At 34.6% G+C, this 24,246-nt stretch overlaps 1 protein-coding gene across 4 annotated transcripts in view; it reads left to right on the top strand.

Annotated features, from left to right (window-relative positions):
* LOC111510103 (pinopsin) overlaps positions 1–24,246 on the top strand; it is a 116,321-nt gene that overhangs the window by 35,140 nt on the left and 56,935 nt on the right. Inside the window, exon 1 of one of the 4 annotated variants that reach the window (XM_074185192.1) lies at positions 14,663–14,896. The exons of 2 other annotated variants lie outside the window; for them this stretch is intronic. The gene's annotated coding sequence lies outside the window, so the exon portion shown is untranslated. Of the gene's footprint in view, positions 1–14,662; positions 15,008–24,246 lie in introns of those variants that run through there. One more of the 4 variants, XM_074185189.1, reaches the window with a different exon arrangement.

Here is a 24,246-nt window from a genome sequence, read left to right as displayed (position 1 = left end):
ATATGTGTTTTAAATTCATTATTTTGAATGACACTTGATTTTTTTATTTTCATTATATGTGTAGCAATTACTTCATGGAAGACATTACCCTCTCTGTTGTCAAAAAATTTTGTTTAGTGTATGTTTTTATTAAAAAATCGAATTTATTTCAGTGTATGTTTTTATTGAAAAATCGAATTTATTTCAGAATAATACATCAACGTGTGATGTATCAGTCAGAGTCATCTCAACAACAACATTCAAAACCGTCATAGCAACCTTTCCAGAACGAGTTTCAAATCTAAGCAGTTTCCATTTTTTTCAATCTATAGAGGCTTGAATTTGTCGATATTCAGTGATTTGTTGGACAAACTGCGTCTATTCAATATATACACAACCGTAATGAATTTGGAAGACTTTGAAGATTCATCGTGGTGTGTTCCAAAATTCAAGAAAAACACGCCGTTCTGTATGGGTCATTTCAAAGGAAATTTGTTCAGCTGCAGTCTCAATAACGTTGATATTTTATATAAATGGCTTTATAATATACTACCAAAATAAATACAATACATATCACACACATCTTTTTTTGAAAATGAAAACTTATCTTATACAGGGAAAGTTGTCAAAAATGTGCAATAACAAAAAATTATATACCAGATTTTATAGAGATGAAGAAACATCATATTGAAAGATACTAAGTTGACAAAAACAGGACATTTTAGAAATAAAGGAAATAAGTTTGTCTGTCATTTTAAATTCTGATTCGTTGGGTCGATATAACAAAAAGTGGCATTTTATATCTTGAATTTTATTCAGGACACTATTATAGTTTATTGACATTTGTCATTAAATTTCAAGTATGATATTTGGAAATTCATTTCGTATTGTAGTTTTTTCGAAATTCCCTTTCAAAATAGCATCCTTTGATATAGATACCGGACGAGTTCATTATGTGTAGATAACCTGAGTTTAATTTTTATGACAATGTCGTTTGGTGTGATCACGAGTCCATTATAACAGGGAGTGAAATGAATTCTCAGACATATGAATATAACAAAGTAACGATACAGACAAATATGAAAAATCGTTATGAAATAATTCAAAGCCATGAATCGAAATACATGAATTGCTTCGATATTCTGAAACAAAAACACTCAGTATTCACAATTCCATTCATTATTCCAACTATCTTCAAAATGCACATCAAGCATTTTGTCGTAGTACGGTGACCGGAGCAAAGTTACAACTTCAGCATATGAATGTTTATAAATAGTAAGGTAGGTCAAGATCTTCAACAGGTATTACGAAATTCATTCGGTGTTCATTGATCACGAAACGGTTCGTAAGCTTTCGGAATACAATGCAAATAATTTTCTTTATGACTATTCGTTAGATATTAAATATTATTACCTCAAAATATATCGAAATCATAACACGTTTGCGATTCATTTTTTCAGTTACACTTGAAAAGTGAGTTTCAGTTTGCAGAAATAATAGCCCACACATGTTGGAAATTTTGCCATAGTGTGGTGAAAATCGTATTGAAAATTCTACGAAATATAAGCGCATACATACAGAGTGAATCAATATTTGAAATACGTCGTTTGGAACCCCCCATAACCCTTCTCTATCGAATTTTGGCAGAAATAATGCTGAGTCGTATTGTAGAGTTAACGTTCGAAATTGGGGAAAGTGAAGTATTCAACAGTTTTGCGTGCGACGGTTATGCGTGCGTTTTCGAACAGTTTACGTGCCTTTATTCGTTATCGTTTCGTCGTTATTGTCGTTTTTTTTTTTCCTATTTCAATATGACAGTCATTTAACACTTAACGCGTTTCGCTTACCAAGTAAGCATCATCAGGAGATGACTAAAGTTCACGCTTTGTCGTATGAAGGTTCGTTTTGCGAATTTTCAGACTCCTGAACCGAAACTTGAGGAACAATCAGCCTAACTTCTGGTACAGAGTGGTGTCGTAAGCCAATAAGACTGGAGAAATCAAATATCAGTAGAATAATGGTTTTAGATGAAATTGAACTGAGGAATGTGGGTCGAATAATAATAATAATAATGATAAAATGTTAAAACTTTGAAAGTGACGTAGTCAGCGTAGGAGGTGGTGGCGTGGTAGAAAATGTGTGAGGATTTGTGGAAATGAATGAGTTATTAGAAAAAAATGGAGCAACTGTCAGAAGGGCACTAAGTTGTATATTCGCTGATAATAATCGAATCTTCGCTTACAGCACGTCAAATGAAAGAACAAAAAATCCAGAATTCATTGACGAGAGAATACAAAGATGGCGCAACATGTCAGAAAGACATTAAGTCACAATTTCTCTCATGATATTTGGATCTTAACGTGCAGCACATCAAATGAAAGAGAAACGAATGCAGAATGTTATCGACAAAGAAAAAACAAAGATGACGCAACATGTCAGAAAGGAAGGAAGCCACATCTCCGTTAATGACAATTGAATCTCAACGTGCAGTACATTGACTGAAAAAGAAAAAAAATGCAGAATTCATCGACAGAGAAAAAAAACAAAGACAACGTAACATGTCAGAAGGGTAATGAGCCGTATTTTCGTTAATAATGATTTGTTCTCAACGTACAGCACATCAAATGAAATGGAAACGAATGCAGAATTCATCGACAGAGAAAAAACAAAGATGGCGCAACATGTCAGATGTGCACTAACCTGCTTCTTCGTTAATAAAAGTCGCCTCGTCACGTGCAGCATATCAAAGAAAAAATAAAAGAGGCAACCAAAAGGGCACTGAACCATATTTTCGTCAATGATAGTCGGATCGTCGCATTTGACATGATTCATTCACTCAAAACTGAAATATTCAGAAGATACCAAAGGAGATCTCACGGTGACTATAAGTTCTGGTATGCTTTGTTAGGTATCGAATGATGCGTGCAATTTCGTTAATTCCAGCGACATGATTATTCCAAGACATATTGGTGTCCATTTGAACCTCAAAAAACTTATCGAAGCAGAAGGTGGAATTCCAAAAAATAGGAGATATAGTACACCAAGTCAGTGAAGAGCGGCATTTTTCTGCCGAAAATTTTTTGAATTTCTTCAAATTTTTCCAAATATCTGTAACAGAAAGACAAAACTCAGCTGCGGAACGCTTCTATCTACTAAAGTTAAGTATGTGTCGGTAGTGTGCAACGAAGGTTTCCATTAAATTCACTGTTTGCGCCCTCTGGAGGATGTTTGTTGCGATACACCATAGATGACAATATTTATTGTTCATCATTTCGAATCCGTTGAATACAAGGGGTTTGGAAATAGAAAAAAACAACGTTTTAACGCTTTGTTGACGTGTTTGATGCTCTATGACCAACACCCGTTATCCATATTTTCATTATCGCGATTGTATGACCACCAAACATTCAATATTATCGGGATTGAAGGGAGCTGATAGGTTAGGTGGAGTACCAAGGTGGCCGATAGGTTAGGTGGAGTACCAAGGGGGCCGAGGGGTGGAGTTCCACGCTTAAATCGCTACGATACTCGTTCCATCCAGCTTGCCCCCTTGGTACTCCACCTAACCTATCGGCCACCTTGGTACTCCACCTAACCTATCAGCTCCCTTCAATCCCGATAATATTGAATGTTTGGTGGTCATACAATCGCGATAATGAAAATATGGATAACGGGTGTTGGTCATAGAGCATCAAACACGTCAACAAAGCGTTAAAACGTTGTTTTTTTCTATTTCCAACCCCTTGTATTCAACGGATTCGAAATGATGAACAATAAATATTGTCATCTATGGTGTATCGCAACAAACATCCTCCAGAGGGCGCAAACAGTGAATTTAATGGAAACCTTCGTTGCACACTACCGACACATACTTAACTTTAGTAGATAGAAGCGTTCCGCAGCTGAGTTTTGTCTTTCTGTTACAGATATTTGGAAAAATTTGAAGAAATTCAAAAAATTTTCGGCAGAAAAATGCCGCTCTTCACTGACTTGGTGTACTATATCTCCTATTTTTTGGAATTCCACCTTCTGCTTCGATAAGTTTTTTGAGGTTCAAATGGACACCAATATGTCTTGGAATAATCATGTCGCTGGAATTAACGAAATTGCACGCATCATTCGATACCTAACAAAGCATACCAGAACTTATAGTCACCGTGAGATCTCCTTTGGTATCTTCTGAATATTTCAGTTTTGAGTGAATGAATCATGTCAAATGCGACGATCCGACTATCATTGACGAAAATATGGTTCAGTGCCCTTTTGGTTGCCTCTTTTATTTTTTCTTTGATATGCTGCACGTGACGAGGCGACTTTTATTAACGAAGAAGCAGGTTAGTGCACATCTGACATGTTGCGCCATCTTTGTTTTTTCTCTGTCGATGAATTCTGCATTCGTTTCCATTTCATTTGATGTGCTGTACGTTGAGAACAAATCATTATTAACGAAAATACGGCTCATTACCCTTCTGACATGTTACGTTGTCTTTGTTTTTTTTCTCTGTCGATGAATTCTGCATTTTTTTTCTTTTTCAGTCAATGTACTGCACGTTGAGATTCAATTGTCATTAACGGAGATGTGGCTTCCTTCCTTTCTGACATGTTGCGTCATCTTTGTTTTTTCTTTGTCGATAACATTCTGCATTCGTTTCTCTTTCATTTGATGTGCTGCACGTTAAGATCCAAATATCATGAGAGAAATTGTGACTTAATGTCTTTCTGACATGTTGCGCCATCTTTGTATTCTCTCGTCAATGAATTCTGGATTTTTTGTTCTTTCATTTGACGTGCTGTAAGCGAAGATTCGATTATTATCAGCGAATATACAACTTAGTGCCCTTCTGACAGTTGCTCCATTTTTTTCTAATAACTCATTCATTTCCACAAATCCTCACACATTTTCTACCACGCCACCACCTCCTACGCTGACTACGTCACTTTCAAAGTTTTAACATTTTATCATTATTATTATTATTATTCGACCCACATTCCTCAGTTCAATTTCATCTAAAACCATTATTCTACTGATATTTGATTTCTCCAGTCTTATTGGCTTACGACACCACTCTGTACCAGAAGTTAGGCTGATTGTTCCTCAAGTTTCGGTTCAGGAGTCTGAAAATTCGCAAAACGAACCTTCATACGACAAAGCGTGAACTTTAGTCATCTCCTGATGATGCTTACTTGGTAAGCGAAACGCGTTAAGTGTTAAATGACTGTCATATTGAAATAGGAAAAAAAAAAACGACAATAACGACGAAACGATAACGAATAAAGGCACGTAAACTGTTCGAAAACGCACGCATAACCGTCGCACGCAAAACTGTTGAATACTTCACTTTCCCCAATTTCGAACGTTAACTCTACAATACGACTCAGCATTATTTCTGCCAAAATTCGATAGAGAAGGGTTATGGGGGGTTCCAAACGACGTATTTCAAATATTGATTCACTCTGTATGTATGCGCTTATATTTCGTAGAATTTTCAATACGATTTTCACCACACTATGGCAAAATTTCCAACATGTGTGGGCTATTATTTCTGCAAACTGAAACTCACTTTTCAAGTGTAACTGAAAAAATGAATCGCAAACGTGTTATGATTTCGATATATTTTGAGGTAATAATATTTAATATCTAACGAATAGTCATAAAGAAAATTATTTGCATTGTATTCCGAAAGCTTACGAACCGTTTCGTGATCAATGAACACCGAATGAATTTCGTAATACCTGTTGAAGATCTTGACCTACCTTACTATTTATAAACATTCATATGCTGAAGTTGTAACTTTGCTCCGGTCACCGTACTACGACAAAATGCTTGATGTGCATTTTGAAGATAGTTGGAATAATGAATGGAATTGTGAATACTGAGTGTTTTTGTTTCAGAATATCGAAGCAATTCATGTATTTCGATTCATGGCTTTGAATTATTTCATAACGATTTTTCATATTTGTCTGTATCGTTACTTTGTTATATTCATATGTCTGAGAATTCATTTCACTCCCTGTTATAATGGACTCGTGATCACACCAAACGACATTGTCATAAAAATTAAACTCAGGTTATCTACACATAATGAACTCGTCCGGTATCTATATCAAAGGATGCTATTTTGAAAGGGAATTTCGAAAAAAACTACAATACGAAATGAATTTCCAAATATCATACTTGAAATTTAATGACAAATGTCAATAAACTATAATAGTGTCCTGAATAAAATTCAAGATATACAATGCCACTTTTTGTTATATCGACCCAACGAATCAGAATTTAAAATGACAGACAAACTTATTTCCTTTATTTCTAAAATGTCCTGTTTTTGTCAACTTAGTATCTTTCAATATGATGTTTCTTCATCTCTATAAAATCTGGTATATAATTTTTTGTTATTGCACATTTTTGACAACTTTCCCTGTATAAGATAAGTTTTCATTTTCAAAAAAAGATGTGTGTGATATGTATTGTATTTATTTTGGTAGTATATTATAAAGCCATTTATATAAAATATCAACGTTATTGAGACTGCAGCTGAACAAATTTCCTTTGAAATGACCCATACAGAACGGCGTGTTTTTCTTGAATTTTGGAACACACCACGATGAATCTTCAAAGTCTTCCAAATTCATTACGGTTGTGTATATATTGAATAGACGCAGTTTGTCCAACAAATCACTGAATATCGACAAATTCAAGCCTCTATAGATTGAAAAAAATGGAAACTGCTTAGATTTGAAACTCGTTCTGGAAAGGTTGCTATGACGGTTTTGAATGTTGTTGTTGAGATGACTCTGACTGATACATCACACGTTGATGTATTATTCTGAAATAAATTCGATTTTTCAATAAAAACATACACTGAAATAAATTCGATTTTTTAATAAAAACATACACTAAACAAAATTTTTTGACAACAGAGAGGGTAATGTCTTCCATGAAGTAATTGCTACACATATAATGAAAATAAAAAAATCAAGTGTCATTCAAAATAATGAATTTAAAACACATATTCTGCACGTACTAAGTGAAGGAAATATATTGTATGGAAACACTACTTTATGCGGATCATATCTGTGAGTGAGAATTTTTGACTCGAATGAAAAATATTGTATACACCCAAAAACTCTTTGCCTATAAAACAAAGAAAAAATTGGAAACAGTACTAACCTTAATTTTGTACAATCTCAAATGAAACGACAAGATTCGGTTTCCCAATGTCCATCAACCCTTTGAACACAATAGCGTATTTTCCTGATGAAAATTCTTCTAAGTGAGGACGATACGCCTCCGTCACTCGGTGGGGCAGAAATGATACTTTATCTCCCAAATCTAACAAGACCGCCTCACCAAATTTTCCTTCCACGATTTTGGCAGTGAATATCCTCTGCGGCATCTCCACAGGCAAATCTACTACTTTGATACTTGGCTTTCTCTTCACGATCGAACTTGCATTCAACTTTTGTAAATCCATCTGTGAAAAATAAAAAATGAAAGCTTTATGTTTTGATTGACAATATATGCGAATACTATCTCAAACAAACCACGACATGTAAAACATTTGACTGAAATCATCCAACATATATATATATATATCGAGAAAAATTTTGGAAATCAAATGATTCAACAATTCTCACCAATTTTCAAATAAATTACATTTGAATAAATTCATCTGAGGAAAAAGTCAAACCTAAAACACTTACTTTCAAATAGAATCGGTGCACTTGTCACTGGTATCACTTTCAACGGATGCAACTAACTCATTTCGCCATGCATGACGTATTTATAGTAAAATAAGTGATGAAATATTTCAAAATGAAACAAAGAGCCTTTGTTTCGTCGCTTTGAGAACTGCGTATCTCCGGATGTAGATTCGACATTGACAGTGATCAATGTCACTTTGGGTTTAAATATAAAAATTAGTGATGACATATTCTGAAATGAAACAAAAGAAAATCAAAGAGTCTTTGTTAGATGCATATTCAGCGTTGACATTGATCCATGTCACCTTGGATTTGAATAGCGCAACAAACACATGAATTCTGCTTTTTTTTCCCCATTTTATTTGAAATGCTACATGTGATGATGCGACTATTATTAGTGAAGATACAACTTTGGGCCCTCTTGGCATCGTCTCCGTTTTTTTTTTCTCTGTTGATGAATTCTGCATTCGTTTCCCTTTCATTTGATGTGCTGCACGTTGAGATCCAACTATCATCAACAAATATGTTGCTTAGTGTCACTCTGACATACTGCGCCATCTTTGTTTTTTCTCCGTCGATGAATTTTGCATTTCTTTTCCTTTCATTTGACGTGCTGTACGTGACGATTCGACAATTATTAACGAAAATGTGGCTTTGTGCCCTTCTGACATGTTGCGTCAGATTTGCTTTTTCTCTGAGGATGAATTCTGCATTCGTTTCCCTTTCATTTGATGTGCTGCACGTTGACATTCAGTTATCATTGATAAAGATGTGGGTTAGTGCCCTTCTGACATGTTGCATCATATTTGTTTTTTCGTTGTCGATGAATTCTGCAATTTTTCTTCTTTCATTTGACATGATGTACGTAACGATCCGAAGTTTTTTCAATGATTCTCTTTGCAATTCTTCCTATGCTGTTTTACGTTAGGCGCTCGATATTATATTTTTCATAGTCTACACATTAAATCATTTGAAATGAGTAGCCACATCGACCTGTTGCGACTAGTATAGCGAAAATAGGTTATGAGGTCCTTTTGGCTTCGTAAAATGATTAACTATGTTTTTTGACATCTAAACGAATCCATTGATGTCAAAATTATCGGAATCGGACGACCGGAAGTAAAAACCGGAAGTGACCTGTTTTTGACGGATTCGAAAACTTCTCACCCTAAGGAATCCAAAAATACCATATGTTTCAGTATACGATGATTATTTCATTTTTTTTGTCAACAAATTATGTGTTTTGAATCAAACTTTTGCAATTACATTACACTCGTAGTTGTTCATAACCCAACAACTTTTAATTTCAAATATGTTCAATGATTTTCTTCAAATGTGCCATTCTTTCTATGCTATTTCACATTAGATGCTCGATATTATACTTTTCATAATCTACAAATGACATCATTTGAAATGAGTACCCACATCGGTCTGTTGCTGCTACTATAATGAAAATAGGTTATAAGGTCCTTTTGGCTTCGACAAATGATTAATTATGTTTCATGACATCTAAACGAATCCATTGATGTTGAAATCATCGAAATCGGAGGACCGGAAGTGAAAACCGGAAGTGGTCGTTTTTTGATGGATTCGAATCCTTCTCACCCTAAGGAATCCAAATATATCATATGTTTCAGTATCTAATAATTTTTTTCATTTTCTTTGTCAATAAATTCTGCGTTTTGAATCAAGCTTCTGCAATAGGAATAAACTTATAGTTGTTCATAACCCAACATTTTTTAATTACAAGTTTGTTGAATTTGCAATTCTTCCTATGTTATTTCACATTCGGCCTTGGATATTATATTCATTACGCCATATTTGTTTTTTTCTCTGTCGACGAATTCTCCATTTCTTATCCTTTCATTTGACATGCCGTATGCGACGATCTGATCATTATTAGTAAATATACAACTCAGTGCCCTTCTGACAGTTGCGCTATTATTCTTTGTAATAACCCATTCATTATTACACACGCCACCACCTATCACGCTGACTACGTCACTTTCAAGCTTTTAATGTTTTATCACTATTATTATTATTATTCGACCCTCATTCTCCAGTTCAATTTCATCTAGCACAATCAATCGAGCGATATTTGATTTCTCCATTCTGATTGGCTGACCGACCTACTCTGTAACAGAAGTTAGGTTGGGTGTTCCACAAGGTTCCGTTCAAGAGTCTGAAAATTCGCAAAATAATCATTTCCTAATGATGCTAACTTGGTTAGCGAAACGCGTGAAATGATAAATGACTGTCATATTGAAACACGAAAAACCGTTACGACAATAACGATAAAACGGTAACGAATGAACGCACGGAAAACGGTCGAAAACGCACGAAAAACGATCGAAAACGCACGAAAAACGATCGTAAACGCACGAAAAACGATCGTGAACGCACGAAAAACGATCGAAAACGCACGGAAAACCACGTATTTTGAAATGTCATTGTCGAATACTTCGCTCCCCCATTGCCCTCACGTTGAGTCCACAAAGCTTAACCTCTCGACACTTTTGGATCTCCTCTTTCTTCTGATGATGCTAACTTGGTTAACAAAGATACGAGACTTCCGACATGTTGGAATGCTAGACTTCTGTTGAACCGACATGTTTCTTCTTAAATATATTTTGACGTACCCTGTACACTTCGACGTTATGTTTGTTTTCAATGATGTATTTTGAGACACCCCGTATACAATGACGGATCGCAGATTGTCATATTTTTTTCTTAAATCTGATTCATTATTATAAAATATATCATTTTCGCGCTTCCAATTTTCGTCGAGTAGTTCACGATTAATTCCAAAACCGGCAACGCTACATTGCCCCATAAACAATGATTTATTGTACAACTGGCAACGCCGAACCTGCCATGCTGGCATGTATTGACATTTGACAGATGCAGTCTTATGAGTCTAGTGTTTACAGTGTCCTTCTTCAACCAATAGATAGTTCAGCTAGTGACTCATAGATGAATCTGTGTGTTCTATAACTTAATTTTCAAACCGGCAACGCTACATTACTCCATAAACATTGATTTATTGTACAACTGGCAACGGCGAACCTGCCATGCTGCATGTATTGACATTTGACAGATGCAGTCTTATGAGTCTAGTGTCTACAGTGTCCTTCTTCAACCAATAGATAGTTCAGCTAGTGACTCATAGATGACTCTGTGTGTTCTATAACTTAATTTTCAAACCGGCAACGCTACATTACTCCATAAACATTGATTCATTGTACAACTGGCAACGCCGTACCTGCCATGCTGGCATGTATTGACATTTGACAGATGCAGTCTCATGAGTCTAGTGTCTACAGTGTCCTTCTTCAACCAATAGATAGTTCAGCTAGTGACTCATAGATGACTCTGTGTATTCTATAACTAATTTTCAAACCGGCAACGCTACATTACTCCATAAATATTGATTTATTGTACAACTGGCAACACCTGCTTGCACTAGCAACCGGTAAATCTCGATACCATCTCCATCTCTCTTTGCATCGATTACGTCACACGCGCCTCTCGCTCTTACACACACATACACATCTTTACATGAAATATTAATTATTTCCCAAATCTAAGTATATTTTCCTATCTTCAATATGATAATGATGATTACAATCTACGGAAATAAAAAATAATGCTGTCAAGTATAATGAATGAGTCAATTTCGGTCCTGACAAAACTAACGCTATAAATACCCAACATTCGCAGTTAACTTCAATATCTTACGATGGTGTAGAGGCTAAGGACAATGTCTACGGCGCGGACGACCCAGGTTCGAATCTCATAACTATAAGCTTTTTTTATTTAAAATCACGTGACTGAAGGGGCTGAGGGAGCTGATAGGTTAGGTGAGTATCAAGGGGCCGATAGGTTAGGTGGAGTACCAAGGGGGCCGAGGGGCGGAGTTCCACGCTAAAATCGCTACTATACTCGTTCCATCCTGCGTCGATTTCGATGACGTTGATAGGTTACCCCCACTCCTGTTTGAACCAAAAATTGCAGAAAGTTTAGCTCCATAAGAAAATACATGGGATTTTGCGCCAGAAGTCTCTTTGTTACACTACTAGTATCATTTTATAATTTCGATTTTGTTATATTTCTTCACTTGTTTCAAATTATAATTTAACAGTCAGGTTGAGTAAAATAAGTGAAAACAATTTTTCATGTTGAACAGTTTTATTGTCCAGTATTACAAAGTAACATTTAATCCTCCATTTTGTAGCTGTGACCTTCTTGAATTCGCATTTTTTTCAACGTGTACTACTATTCTACCAGTCAAGCCCTGTAATTCGATACCCATATTGTGGTAGTTGTGTGAAAATATGTAATCCGCCATTTGGTAGCTGCAACCATCTTGAATTTGCATCTTTTCCAAAGTGTACTGCTATTCCATTAGTCGAGCCCTGTCGTTCAATACCTATATTGAGGTAGCTTGGAAAGGTACTGAATTCATCAGATTGTATTTATTACAATACCTATGGTGTTTACTGAATATTAGATCAAAATGTCAACAAGAGGGGCGTCAAACTTCAATTACTGAATTTGACCCAAACGAACAAACAAACAGGGCAAGTCAAATAAAACCGTTCAAAAAAGGCCATACTTTCGAATCCATATTTTTCTTGGGCGTTATTTATCTTGCGAGACGAATCATTAATATTTATATTGTATCAGGCTAGTTTATCATTGACTTTTGGTATTTTTATATTTCATGAACACTATTTGACTTCCCATTTTAATAATTTCGCAGGTGTAGTGAAACGACTTCCACAAAAATAAGTAATAGCCATAAAACATGTTTTTGTGTGAAACATTGACAAACAATGATACGAGTAGAATCAAAGACATTCTTTCATTGTAACTCATACTAGAAATGTACGTAGAATAACATGCGATTGTATTATATTTGCATATAATCCAGTCATTTAAGCTTAAATCAGGTAAGAATCTCGGAATTCGAGATACCCAGTTGTAAGTCTGTAAATACTTGTATATTGACACCCTAAAAGTTGTCTCAAAACCTACATATGGTAGGGTGTAAGCAACTATTAAATTTCAAGGTCAAGGTCACAAAAATCGTTTTTTTTTGCGCTTTTTTTGGAAATATCTCATTTCCTATGGGTTTTTTTGCCATTTGTATTCATTATCAATATTGTAGAATACAAAATTCTCTACAAATTTTGATTGAAAATATTTTTTATACGGTGAACCGTTTTATACGGTGAACCGTTCAAGATAGAGGGCGGAGAGCGCGCGGTCACAGCATCACTTCAGGTCAACCGGTGCCTCCGGTCGAAAACGCGCCATATATAGTTGATGAACTATCGATAAATCAATGATTATAAATAAATTGAGAAACTGATAAATTTTGATGAACTAGCTGCAGCATTTGAGGAAGAAAATTGTTCGGCCCAGAGATTATTATAGAGTGGAACTCAAACCTTATTGGCAGTCTATAATGCTCCGAAATCTGTGAAAAGTCTCGATCATCTTCGTTATATGCATTACGTCAAGTCTACAAAACTTAATAAACCTGTGCAGCTTTCAAATATTCCACCAACAAGTGCAGCTGCTCTTCAACATTTCAACCGTGTATATCATCAAGTTCAAACTTGGTTAGGACATGATTTGGAACCCCAGGTATGGGGTTGGGCAATGCGAAACGATTTTCTGGAGCCTATCATGACAATTTTACCACCTGTTCCAGAAGATTTGCTAAATACAATTTTCTGCAACTGCAAGAGTGGTTGTGGTTCGCGATGCGGATGCAGGAAAGCGGGCTTGCAATGCTCTTTAGCTTGTGGCCAATGTAATGAGCAAGCTTGTCTCAATGCTCTACCATATCATAGCTACATTAACGAAGATGGAACCTTTGACCCCGAAATCATGGAAGAACTTGAGACAAATGTCGTTGAAGACGATAATGAAGACCAGTTTGAAATTTACCAGCAGCCAGAAGACGACGATGAAGAGGAAGAAGATGATTAAAATTATAAATTGTAGTTTCTGTACCCTTTATTCCATTTATTTACTTTCAATAAAAATAAATGTATTCAATGATATTTTTTAATAAAAAGATTAATTCATGATTTATTTGTTTTTTTTTTATCATGTAAGAAGTTATAAATATTAATTAGGTTAAAATTCAAATATAATTCCTATATTTTCATTAACAATTCTGCAATTACATGGGCAGGTAAGTGTTGTTAAATAAATTAATACTGAATAAAAAGTGGATGAGTTAGGAAAAAAATGATAAAGTATAATATAATAGTTAATAAAAATTGACAAATATTTATAATCATTGATTTATCGATAGTTCATCAACTATATATGGCGCGTTTTCGACCGGAGGCACCGGTTGACCTGAAGTGATGCTGTGACCGCGTGCTCTCCGCCCTCTATCTCGAAAATGGTTCACCGTATAAAAAATTTTTTCAAACAAAATTTGTAGAGAATTTTGTATTCTACAATATTGATAATAAATACAAATAGCAAAAAACCCATAGGAAATGAGATATTTCCAAAAAAAGCGCAAAAAACCGATTTTTGTGACCTTTGACCTTGAAATTTAATAGTTGCTTACACCCTACCATATGTAGGGTATAGACAACTTTTAGGGTGTCAATATACAAGTATTTACAGACTTACAGCTGGGTATCTCGAATTCCGAGGTGAACTTACTATAATGACTGGACTAATAGTAACAGGCGCTACTAATGTCGTCGTACTTTTCTATACAATCCATCAAATATCAGAATAATTAACGAAACATTTAAACTGCATTCAAATGCAGTTTTTACTATCCATGAAGCTGAAAATAAACATGAGAAACTTAAATCGAATCACATATTTTATTCTATTCAATTTTCACACAGCTAATTATTGCCTGCAAATAAATCAATAAGCTGTTATCGCAAGTTAGTTTAAAAATGTTCTCACTCCCAATATCGAAATGCAAGCAATGCAAATCAGTTGAAATTCGCATCTAAATCTCGATCTACAGTAACATCAATCAAGAAGTGAGGCCGAATTAATACAAATTCACTTGGTGATTCATTTTGGACTATAGGGTTTTATTGGGTTAATCTTTCCTCTTTTTTCAAGGCTATACTCACTGGATTTAGAAGTAATGAAGCTATTATTTATTCAGAGCCCATGGTTTTTTTATACCAATCATTATGAAACAATGCGCAGCCAAGTAAATAATCTTGTTTTCGAGTAGTTGCGTATTGAGTGTTTATTAGGAATCGTTAATTTATTTTACTCAGTTACTATAAAAATAGGGGTGGGTGTGATGGTCTTAATGAAGGTGAGTCGATTGATAGATTTCGAACTTGAAATGAATGAGTAGCGCCTTTGATTTATGTATATTCCATTTTGTCGTGAACTATAATTTTGTTCATTCTCTTAAAAGCGTATCTGGATTGGCGATTTGTATTTGATTTGGGTATCTTTTCCTAATATATCTTATATAGGTATATTGAAAAAATGCGAAATTCAAATCATCCAGCCACACTTGAAGTATCAACTCTCGCAATGTCTTCAGGAATGCATGTGGAAAACAAAATGTAATGTTGTTTGGTGTCTCATGAAATCAAAATTGGTTTTTATAGAATGAGTTGAAACTGCTCTGAAATAAATTGGACGTGAGATAATATTTATTTTTTTCCTATAATCAAGTAATCAAGAGAGAACTTGAAAGTTGTTGAAATATAAAAAACTGGGGTACACGATGAAAAATAGCGATGAAATTTACAGAGAATTTTTTATGAAATCGTTCACATAACACCGTGATAAATATTAGATAATACTGAAATATTGAAATTCCTCAAATTTTTCATTAACATCGTTTGGCAGAATTTCTGATAATTATTATAATTGGTAGTAAAATATATTGTAACAGAAATAGGTATGTTGGCATACATTTTTGTTTTCATATAGGGCATTCCGCATGAACGTGCAATTATGACGAAATACTATCTCTATATAGTACATATCATATTCATCAACTTCGTCATAGAATAATTTCGAAACTTTTCTCAACCTTTTTCTTGAATTTAAGTTGATTTTTGAATTTCCATTCCATATAGCAAAATATTATCCGTAATATGCAATGTTGAAATGAAAAAAAATAGTTATTTCTACATATTTGTTAAGATTCACTTCTAAAATAGCGTCGATACTGGACGTTCTTCAAATACAAATGTAACATAATACTTTTTGTCAAATTTGGTTGCAGATTATCTTTCACATTCTTCCAACCGTTGCACTTTTTTCAGTTCTCCGTTGTCCACATGTTTTGTATGAAAAATTGATAAGAGGTCAGTTATGAGTTTATATATTGAAAAATCATAACTGATGTCGATAAAAGTTGCACTTTTTCCCAAGGCGAAGTGAATGTAAGTCATTTAAAAAATAGGCACGATTCAACAGATATTGGATATTTGTTTGGAAGCCCTAATATATGAAAATATTGCAGATTCATTAATATGAATTGATGATCATATTTTTGAAGTCAATGAAAGCACTTTAAAACTTTCGCACTCAAAAAACGCGTTTCTGAAGTTTGGTTTCATGAAACGTATCTTTTGAAAGATTTCGTTCACAAAAAGTATGTATTGAAGAATATGTTGTTCAATATTGTTGATATTCCTTGAAAAGCATAATTGATTTCAAATTTTGTATATGTTTATGGAACAGTATTGCAAATATTATCTACAAGTGAAATACAGAAAAACAAGTTAACCATCCAAAGACAGGAAGAATTTTGAAATATTTCAAGTAAACTGAATCATTAACAAGCAACTATATAATGGAGTCAGTTATTACTGAGACTTTCAGATATAACCTTCGTACTCACAGTCAATGAACATACCACTGATGATGTCCGCCACAGTAAAAGGCGAAACGTTTGGTACCACAAGTTAGTTCAGGTGTTCATCTAAAACGTCAAAAATTTGCCAAAATATATGAATTGAAAAACCGATATTATTAAATATCTAGCTTTGATGTAGTATACTGAATGCTGAATCGATAGTAAAATTCAACTGGCAGTAGTTACTTCTGAGATACCAGGCTTCTTCTCAACGTAGAAAGCTTCGGTGAGCCGGAGATCTATTGTGTTCGATCTTCTTTTCCTAGCTTATGAATCATGAAGAAACCAAAGAATAGGACCTTCAGTCTGCATGACCATTATTGTCGTCGTTGTAATACAGGATCAAAAGAAAAAACTATCGAGATTACTTTTTTCTCCCCAGTACAGATATGCTGTCTCTCGATTCACGTTTCACATACCAAGTTACATTATATCGGATTTTTAAGACATCTAGTGTTTTCAATAGATGGATGTGGTGCAGCCAGGAAGCGATTCATCGCCTTTCAAATTTCAGGATATCTTATGATCCTATGTCATAACAAATTTTTGAAAAGCAGAGTAGATTTTGTATCAAAGGGAAAATTTCCTTTCAGCAGGTTAGCAAACGCTTGCTTTCAAATCATGACTCACAATTATGAGTGAGAATTTGTATAACTGAATCTAATATGGCATCATGTATAACTCACACTCAAGTTTCTGGAAAGGTTCATGCAGCTGATAATTTCACAACTTCCATATCCGATAACCCCAATATCGATCAATTCACTGAAATATCTCCGGTATCCCATCATAGCAGCCGTAGAGGATATTCTAGAACATAGTCTACAGGTACGATGCCGTAGCTGCATTTTCCGGACTGGATGATTACAGGTTACCTTGGAGGATCGTGACAGCGTTTTGTGGCTGCCTAAGGAACCATGTAAATGTTTTTTTTTCTGAAAAGCATTACAGACACCTACCCAAGCCTCACATTTGAGTTGCTAATCAGTTCTTCACTAGATAGTCTGTCGAATGTCATCTGGATTATTTCTCACATGGAAATTCAGGAGTTCCACTTTCGCAAACTGACCCGAAAGCTCACTCACCACATCGGCTTCGTTAGAAATCCAGACCTATCTGATCGAGTTGAAATAGTTGCTAGTTGCAGAAGAATAGCCTTTCTCACTTACTCACAAGGCTATACTTATTGTCACAACTACAGAGTATACCGGCTCATGTTGAATTACTCTTTGAATTCATATTATTTCCTGCAAAACGTATCCGTCGTAATCACTCACACACCTCGTGAATGAAAGCCGAAAATTGATTTTCAGCAAATCCTATTATCGTGGTATAGTTGTAAAGGAAATTGTTGCTTAGCGAATTTTCCCAAATCCGTAAACAATCCAATTTGATTCTTCATTCTTTTTCCAGTCATTCATCAAGGAGGACAAGCAAACTGGTTTCTTTCATTCACTTTAGAATAAAATTCCATTATTCATAGTCAACATGAAATAAATGATGACACGGTCACGTCTAAAAGTTGTTTGTTGGTTCCATTTGTCAATTTATACAAGGGGCTAGAGGGCTAGGTAGTGAGACGAATATTGAAAGCGGTGACGAATACATTTTTTCATCAATTGCATGTTTGAAGAAGAGCGCATATATTTTAAAGATTGTTTTTTGAGGAAAAATTATGCATTGAGTGTACCACCTCGAGAAAAAAATATAGGAAATATATTTTCGAAGTTATAGGCCTTCTCATCACAATTTTTTTGTGCACATGCGTCAGTATCAGCCATCTTTTTTTACCTTTCTTTATAAATAACCATGTTAAAGAGCCCGCAACTCATGTTTTAAAAATTAAAATATACATTGCAGTTTATTAATTGCAAAAAAATTGAGAAAAAAATAAAGTAGTAAGTCAAAATAATCAGAAAAAAATTCATTTACTCCATTAAAATTATGTTATCTGTACGAAAAGGAACAACAAAATGGTGTTGTTATGGAGTATGTAAAAGTTATACACGATACAAATCATTCAAAACCAACACATACTACTTTTAAAATTTTCCAAAGCCTTGTCTTGAATATCGCAAAAAAAATAATCAAATCAAAAAGCAAATTACATATTAAACCATGTGCAAATTGTGCGAAATGTTAATTATGGGTGAAAAAATGTAGCAGAAGTGACCGAGACTTTAAATCTATTGATGACGTTACCAAAGATACTTATATTTATTCACTACATTTCATTGGAGGAAGTGGTCCAACTGAACAAAACCCTGATCCTTCAAGCTATCAGGAATTTCAACATAAGTACATTATTCCTTATTGCATGTTTGACTGCCAATTTCATATATATTTCGTTGTATTAAATATTTTCGTTTAATAAAAATTACTAAACATATTGAATTCACTATTTACATATTTGTCCAATTGACAATGTCATATGTACAGCCTCAAAATATTGATGGCTTGATTTATTTATTAGTTCCATAAGTAATACTCTTGTCAACTAAAAATTATTTTAAATTACATCAAATAAATTGTCATTAATAATGAGGATAAAACTGTAAATACTATTTTTTATATGTTTTTAGATAGTAAAGAAATGCTGATACCTAACCTCTCAATCAGCTCACTTTTTTTCCTTATAGCGGAAGCACATGACGTTTTAACCACCATTTCACTTGTTCACAATTATGAGCCTCAACTAAATTATAAACAAGTGAAGCACCATCAATGGTTTTTCCCAATAATTCATTTGTTTGTAGAGATAATATTCCTTGCCCAGCCATTGTAGATTAAAACAGTACGAATGTTTTGAATTACCACCATTTCAATATAACGGCTACGTTTGCGCTCGTCTTATGATGAAAAGGCCTATTGAAAAATAATAACAATAATGTAGATATTGTAGATGATGTATTAAAAACTGAAAAACAATTCGTTGGGCGTAGTATTCACATATTTACTCAAGTTACGCTACGCTCATTGTTTTTTTTTATTTTTTAATATGATCACTGCCATAGATTGCTGAGAAGTATAGCATACTTTGGAAAATACGCTACTAATCAAGCCCTATCATTTGATATCCATATTGAGGTAGTTCTGAAACGACATGTAATCCGCCATTTTGTGGTTGCGGCCATAATGGATTTACAATGATAGAGAATTCAATTTCATTGTCATCAAAATTGAATGTGTATACCAAATTTCTGATTTATGTGTCAACAGGATGAGGTCAAACTTCAATTACTAAATTTGACCCAAACAAACAGGGCAAATTCAAACGAATGAATAAATAAACAAACAAACGAACAGTGCAAGCTCAATGAAACCGTTTTAAAACCCAAAATGTAAGCCACCAAATATGCTTTAGCAATGTGTGGAAACGGACTACGAGGTTGCCGGATTATGAACCACTTTTGAAAATATATTTTTCATTGTTTATAACGATGATTAATATATACATATATACATATATATATATATATATATATATATATATATATATATATATATATATATATATATATATATATATATATATATATATATATATATATATATATATATATATATATATATATATATATATATATATATAAAAATATGTGAAACCTTTAATATCTAGTAAACATGCAACGATTAAGGGCATTGCACTTTCATATCATTAAAAGCAATGGACTAGTGAATTGTATAGTTTATATATTCTTCTATTGAATGTTTAGTCATTTTTTTCATTTTATTATTTTGAAAAGTTACATGCTGGGCTTCGTCAGGCCTTCACAAAGTTTTTTGTATAAATTGAAGTTTAAAGAGTTGGGGGAACATATTTTCAGTTTGAACTAGTAAATTGTGTAGTTTATATATTCTTCTATTGAATGTTCAGTCAATGTTTTTTAATATTATTTTTTTGAAAAGATACATCGTGAGTGAGATTCGCAAGGCCTTTACTAAGTTCATTGTATAAACTGAAGTTGGGAAAGTTGTAGGAACATATTTCCAGTTTGAACTAGTGAATTGTGTAGTTTATATATTCTTCTATTCAATGTTCAGTTAATGTTTTTTTATTTTATTTTTTCGAAAAGATACATGCTGAGCTTTGTCAGAACATATTTTCAGTTTGAACCTATTTGGCCTCAGCCGTTTTTTATTTCGGGTGGTATAGTTGTGGAAATCAAAGTTCAACTTCCGATTTCCCTAATTTCTGTGCAATTGAATAAAGGTTCTATGTATATAGATGCAAGGAAATAACATTATTTGGTTTTTGATGGAAAGTGGCCTAAAAGATACGTAGCGCGTATCTTCGATTATTCCTAATGCCTTCTGCTGTAATTTGAATACTCTTGATGCCTGACTAGAATTTTCTCATAAAATCACCATAGCTTTTATGCGAATGAAAAAAAGAGTATGTATGTATGTATGTAGTCTATAGCACATCTTTGCCCAGAATATTTTTCGCTTTACGCAGCAAAACTAATCGGCTATACAGTTCATTGTAAAGATAGTTTATGTGACTATTCCACTCCAATTCATCTTCGAGAGTTATCCCCAGAGGTTTAACAGAAGATTCATTCGAAATGTTTCTATTATAGGAGTATATGATGTGCTGGGTCCTATCTTTCTTCATTTCAAGTTCATTCGTCGTAAACTACAGTTTGGCTTCAGATGCAGTAGTCGCCATTTGTTCAAAGACTACAAATCGACTTTAGTTCTAATTAATTAACGTCATCAGCGAAGGCAATACACATGTCTGGTAGCAAGTAATGGAATTTGTCATCGACATAAATGGTAAAAAACAGTGGCCTAAGAACAGATCCCTGTGGCACGTCATGATCAGTATGAGCCTCTAGTGAAGTGGTTCCGTTGTACGATACCGGTTGATCAAATAGGACCCCACGAAGTTCAGTGGAGTTCCCCTCACTCCACAGTGCCCAAGCTTTGTCAGCAGCAGCTCATGGGAGACACTATCAAACATCCTAGATAAGTCACATAGTGTGAGACCTGTTCACTCCTCCCCGATTCTGCTCACTACCTGAACTGTGGAGCAGTTTGTTTGAAATCCATATTGACAACAGTGAATTGTGTTGTAATTTCTAAATGAAACTATAACCGTATTTTTACATTGATCTCAATTTTTTTTCTGGTATTGACATCATGGAGATGGGTCTGTAGTTGTCTGGAAGATATCTCTTATCTTTTTCAAACATAGGAACAACTTTGGATATTTTCAAGGCATCGGGAAATGCACCATCAGTGAAACATATGTTAATCATATCCATCAGCGTATTTATTTTCACTTCCATTATCTTCTTCAATATTTCACTTTTTGAAAAATATACATTGAAGCTACAGAAATTTTTCTGATTTTTGATTGCGGACAACACTTCGTTTCTTGTGACTGGTTCAGGTTGGGATCAGAAAAGTCAGTCGGTTCATGATAAATTTGAGTTAAACTTTCGATTATGTTTTGTGCAACCATAGAGAAGAAGTCATTAAATTCATTGGCCGTTATTGTATCGTCATTGAAAAAACATCAGATTTTCATTTCACTTCATTCCTTCTAGCAGTCTTCACTCTTATTAGTTGAGGTAGCAATAAAAGTGCCATTAGCACAGTGATTTCTGAAAGATAGTGATTTGAAATTTCCCTACAACCAAGCTTGCACAGTGCCTGTGTAATCTGAGACAATTTTCATGGCCTGGACTTGTCTCTTCAGCTCTCAAATGATCATTGGAAAAATGTACAAGTGATTCATTCACCATTTTTGGTTTCTTTTCTGGAAAGTGTTTGCATACCAAAGTGTGTGAAGTATTGGTGAGATAATCTGCGAGGGAGTTTTACTGAGTTTTCTACTGTATGTGAGGAAAATCCAAATTAGTTTTCATGAGACTTCCTTGAAGTTTTTGAATACCACTTTTAGTTACTAGTCAAGTAACTTGAGGGAGTCCTGATTATCTCTTCCACACGCAATATCTTTGTTTTGTCCTGAATGATCAGAGATGCAAAGGTTTATCACTCCGGCATCTGTCACGTCAAAGGTGGGAGCCATGACGATATTGTTCACGCAACAAGACGAATTGGAAGATATTCTAGTGCATCCAAAATATTGATTATGAGATCGAAAGAGTTAATGACTTCATTCCGAATTTCCGAGTGAATAGATTCACAAAGTCTATCATGTCAGTGAATTCGAACTTACCGTGGCTGCAAGACTTCCACACTACGACAACACCAGTGCCACAAAACTCAGCATGCATTCTCACACAAAAAGTATTTAAGTTTATGACTTGACAGTTGGGTTCATTTTCAGAGAATATACAGATTCCACCTTGTATTGTTCCGGTCCTGCAGAAAAATGATTGCAATATAATAATGAGAGAGATGTATCATTTTTAGGTTTGATTCGTTCAGCCAATGTTCACTAAAGCAAATAACACTGCAATGATTTTGTTCAAGAAACAGTTCTCCGTCTCGTTCGATATACATTGAATATTAAGATGTAAGCTAGTGGAAGCATTTGAGATTTCACATTCGGTAAGGAGGCTAGGATCAGAGGTCAAATTGTTGCCGTGTGGAATTTTCTCCATGATGAAAAACGTTGTATGAGATCATCTTCTGGCCAATTGTTGGATTCATCGCCTTTTCGTGATGTTTCTCACGAATTGTTAATTTATATAAAGTGTATTTCTCTGGATATTTGGATTGCAGTTTCACAGGTGACCTCTGGGAAGTGAGACGCCAGATATTATCAGGTGTTTCAGGCATATGAAGGCATCACATTTTTCACAGTGACGAAAACGAATTGTTTATAGGTAAACAAATTCATTTGTGGAATGACTCTAATGATTTTGCTCACGCACCGAAAACCTTTTTTTGAAATAACTCATCCCAATGATATCAAACAGGAAAAATTTAATGAAAGGTAATTCAGATGTTAAACATCCGTTTTCAGTGATGATATTCAAATCCCAGAAATAGTTTGAACTATTGCGGTGTATACAAAAACAGAAGCTTCACAATATTTATGATAATCAATAATTGAAAATTATCAAGTGCATTTCATTAGTTCGGACCTCCTTTGTCTAACATGATATGAAGTGATGGTGGAACAGGTTTCAACAAGAAGACAGCAAGAGCTCCACAAAGAAGAGAAGCCGCCATAGCCAGTACTTGTTCTTTCATACATCAGAGGATTGTCGAAAAGAATGAGTGGTATTGGGTCCACGTATAACATTAGAACCTTATTGAGATCTGGGAACACTATCCGTAGCAGTCTCACGAAAACCAGGCCACCAAACGCGGACTGCGATTCCAAGAATTGCTGGATACCCTACGAGTGCGGAGAATCATACATCGGTGAAACTAGGAGGCCATTGGAAGTTCGCATTGCCGAGCACACGAAACACATAGAGCGAGGAGAAACCAGCAAATCCGGAATTCCAGAGCATGTTTGGACTCATCAACATAACATCAAGTGGGCTCAAGCTGAAATCATCCATAAGGAGGATCACTGGTTCAGGAGAAAATTAAAAAAAGTCGCATATTTGTTGTCCAACAACGCATTCAACCAAGCTAGCGTAGAGATACGCAACATATGGAAACCTCGAATCAAGCGCAATACGACCAACTCCCGCCAAACGGTCAGTTTCCATTAAAACCGATGAAGCGGAGAGGGATAAGAA

This window comes from Leptinotarsa decemlineata, unplaced genomic scaffold (genome assembly GCF_025532065.1).
Source record: "Leptinotarsa decemlineata unplaced genomic scaffold, Ldec_3_MD MMD2_tig00026369_RagTag_RagTag, whole genome shotgun sequence".
Lineage (NCBI taxonomy): Eukaryota > Metazoa > Arthropoda > Insecta > Coleoptera > Chrysomelidae > Leptinotarsa > Leptinotarsa decemlineata.
The sequence above is the reverse complement of the archived record's forward strand: the minus strand, read 5'-3'. Positions and strand labels throughout refer to the sequence as shown.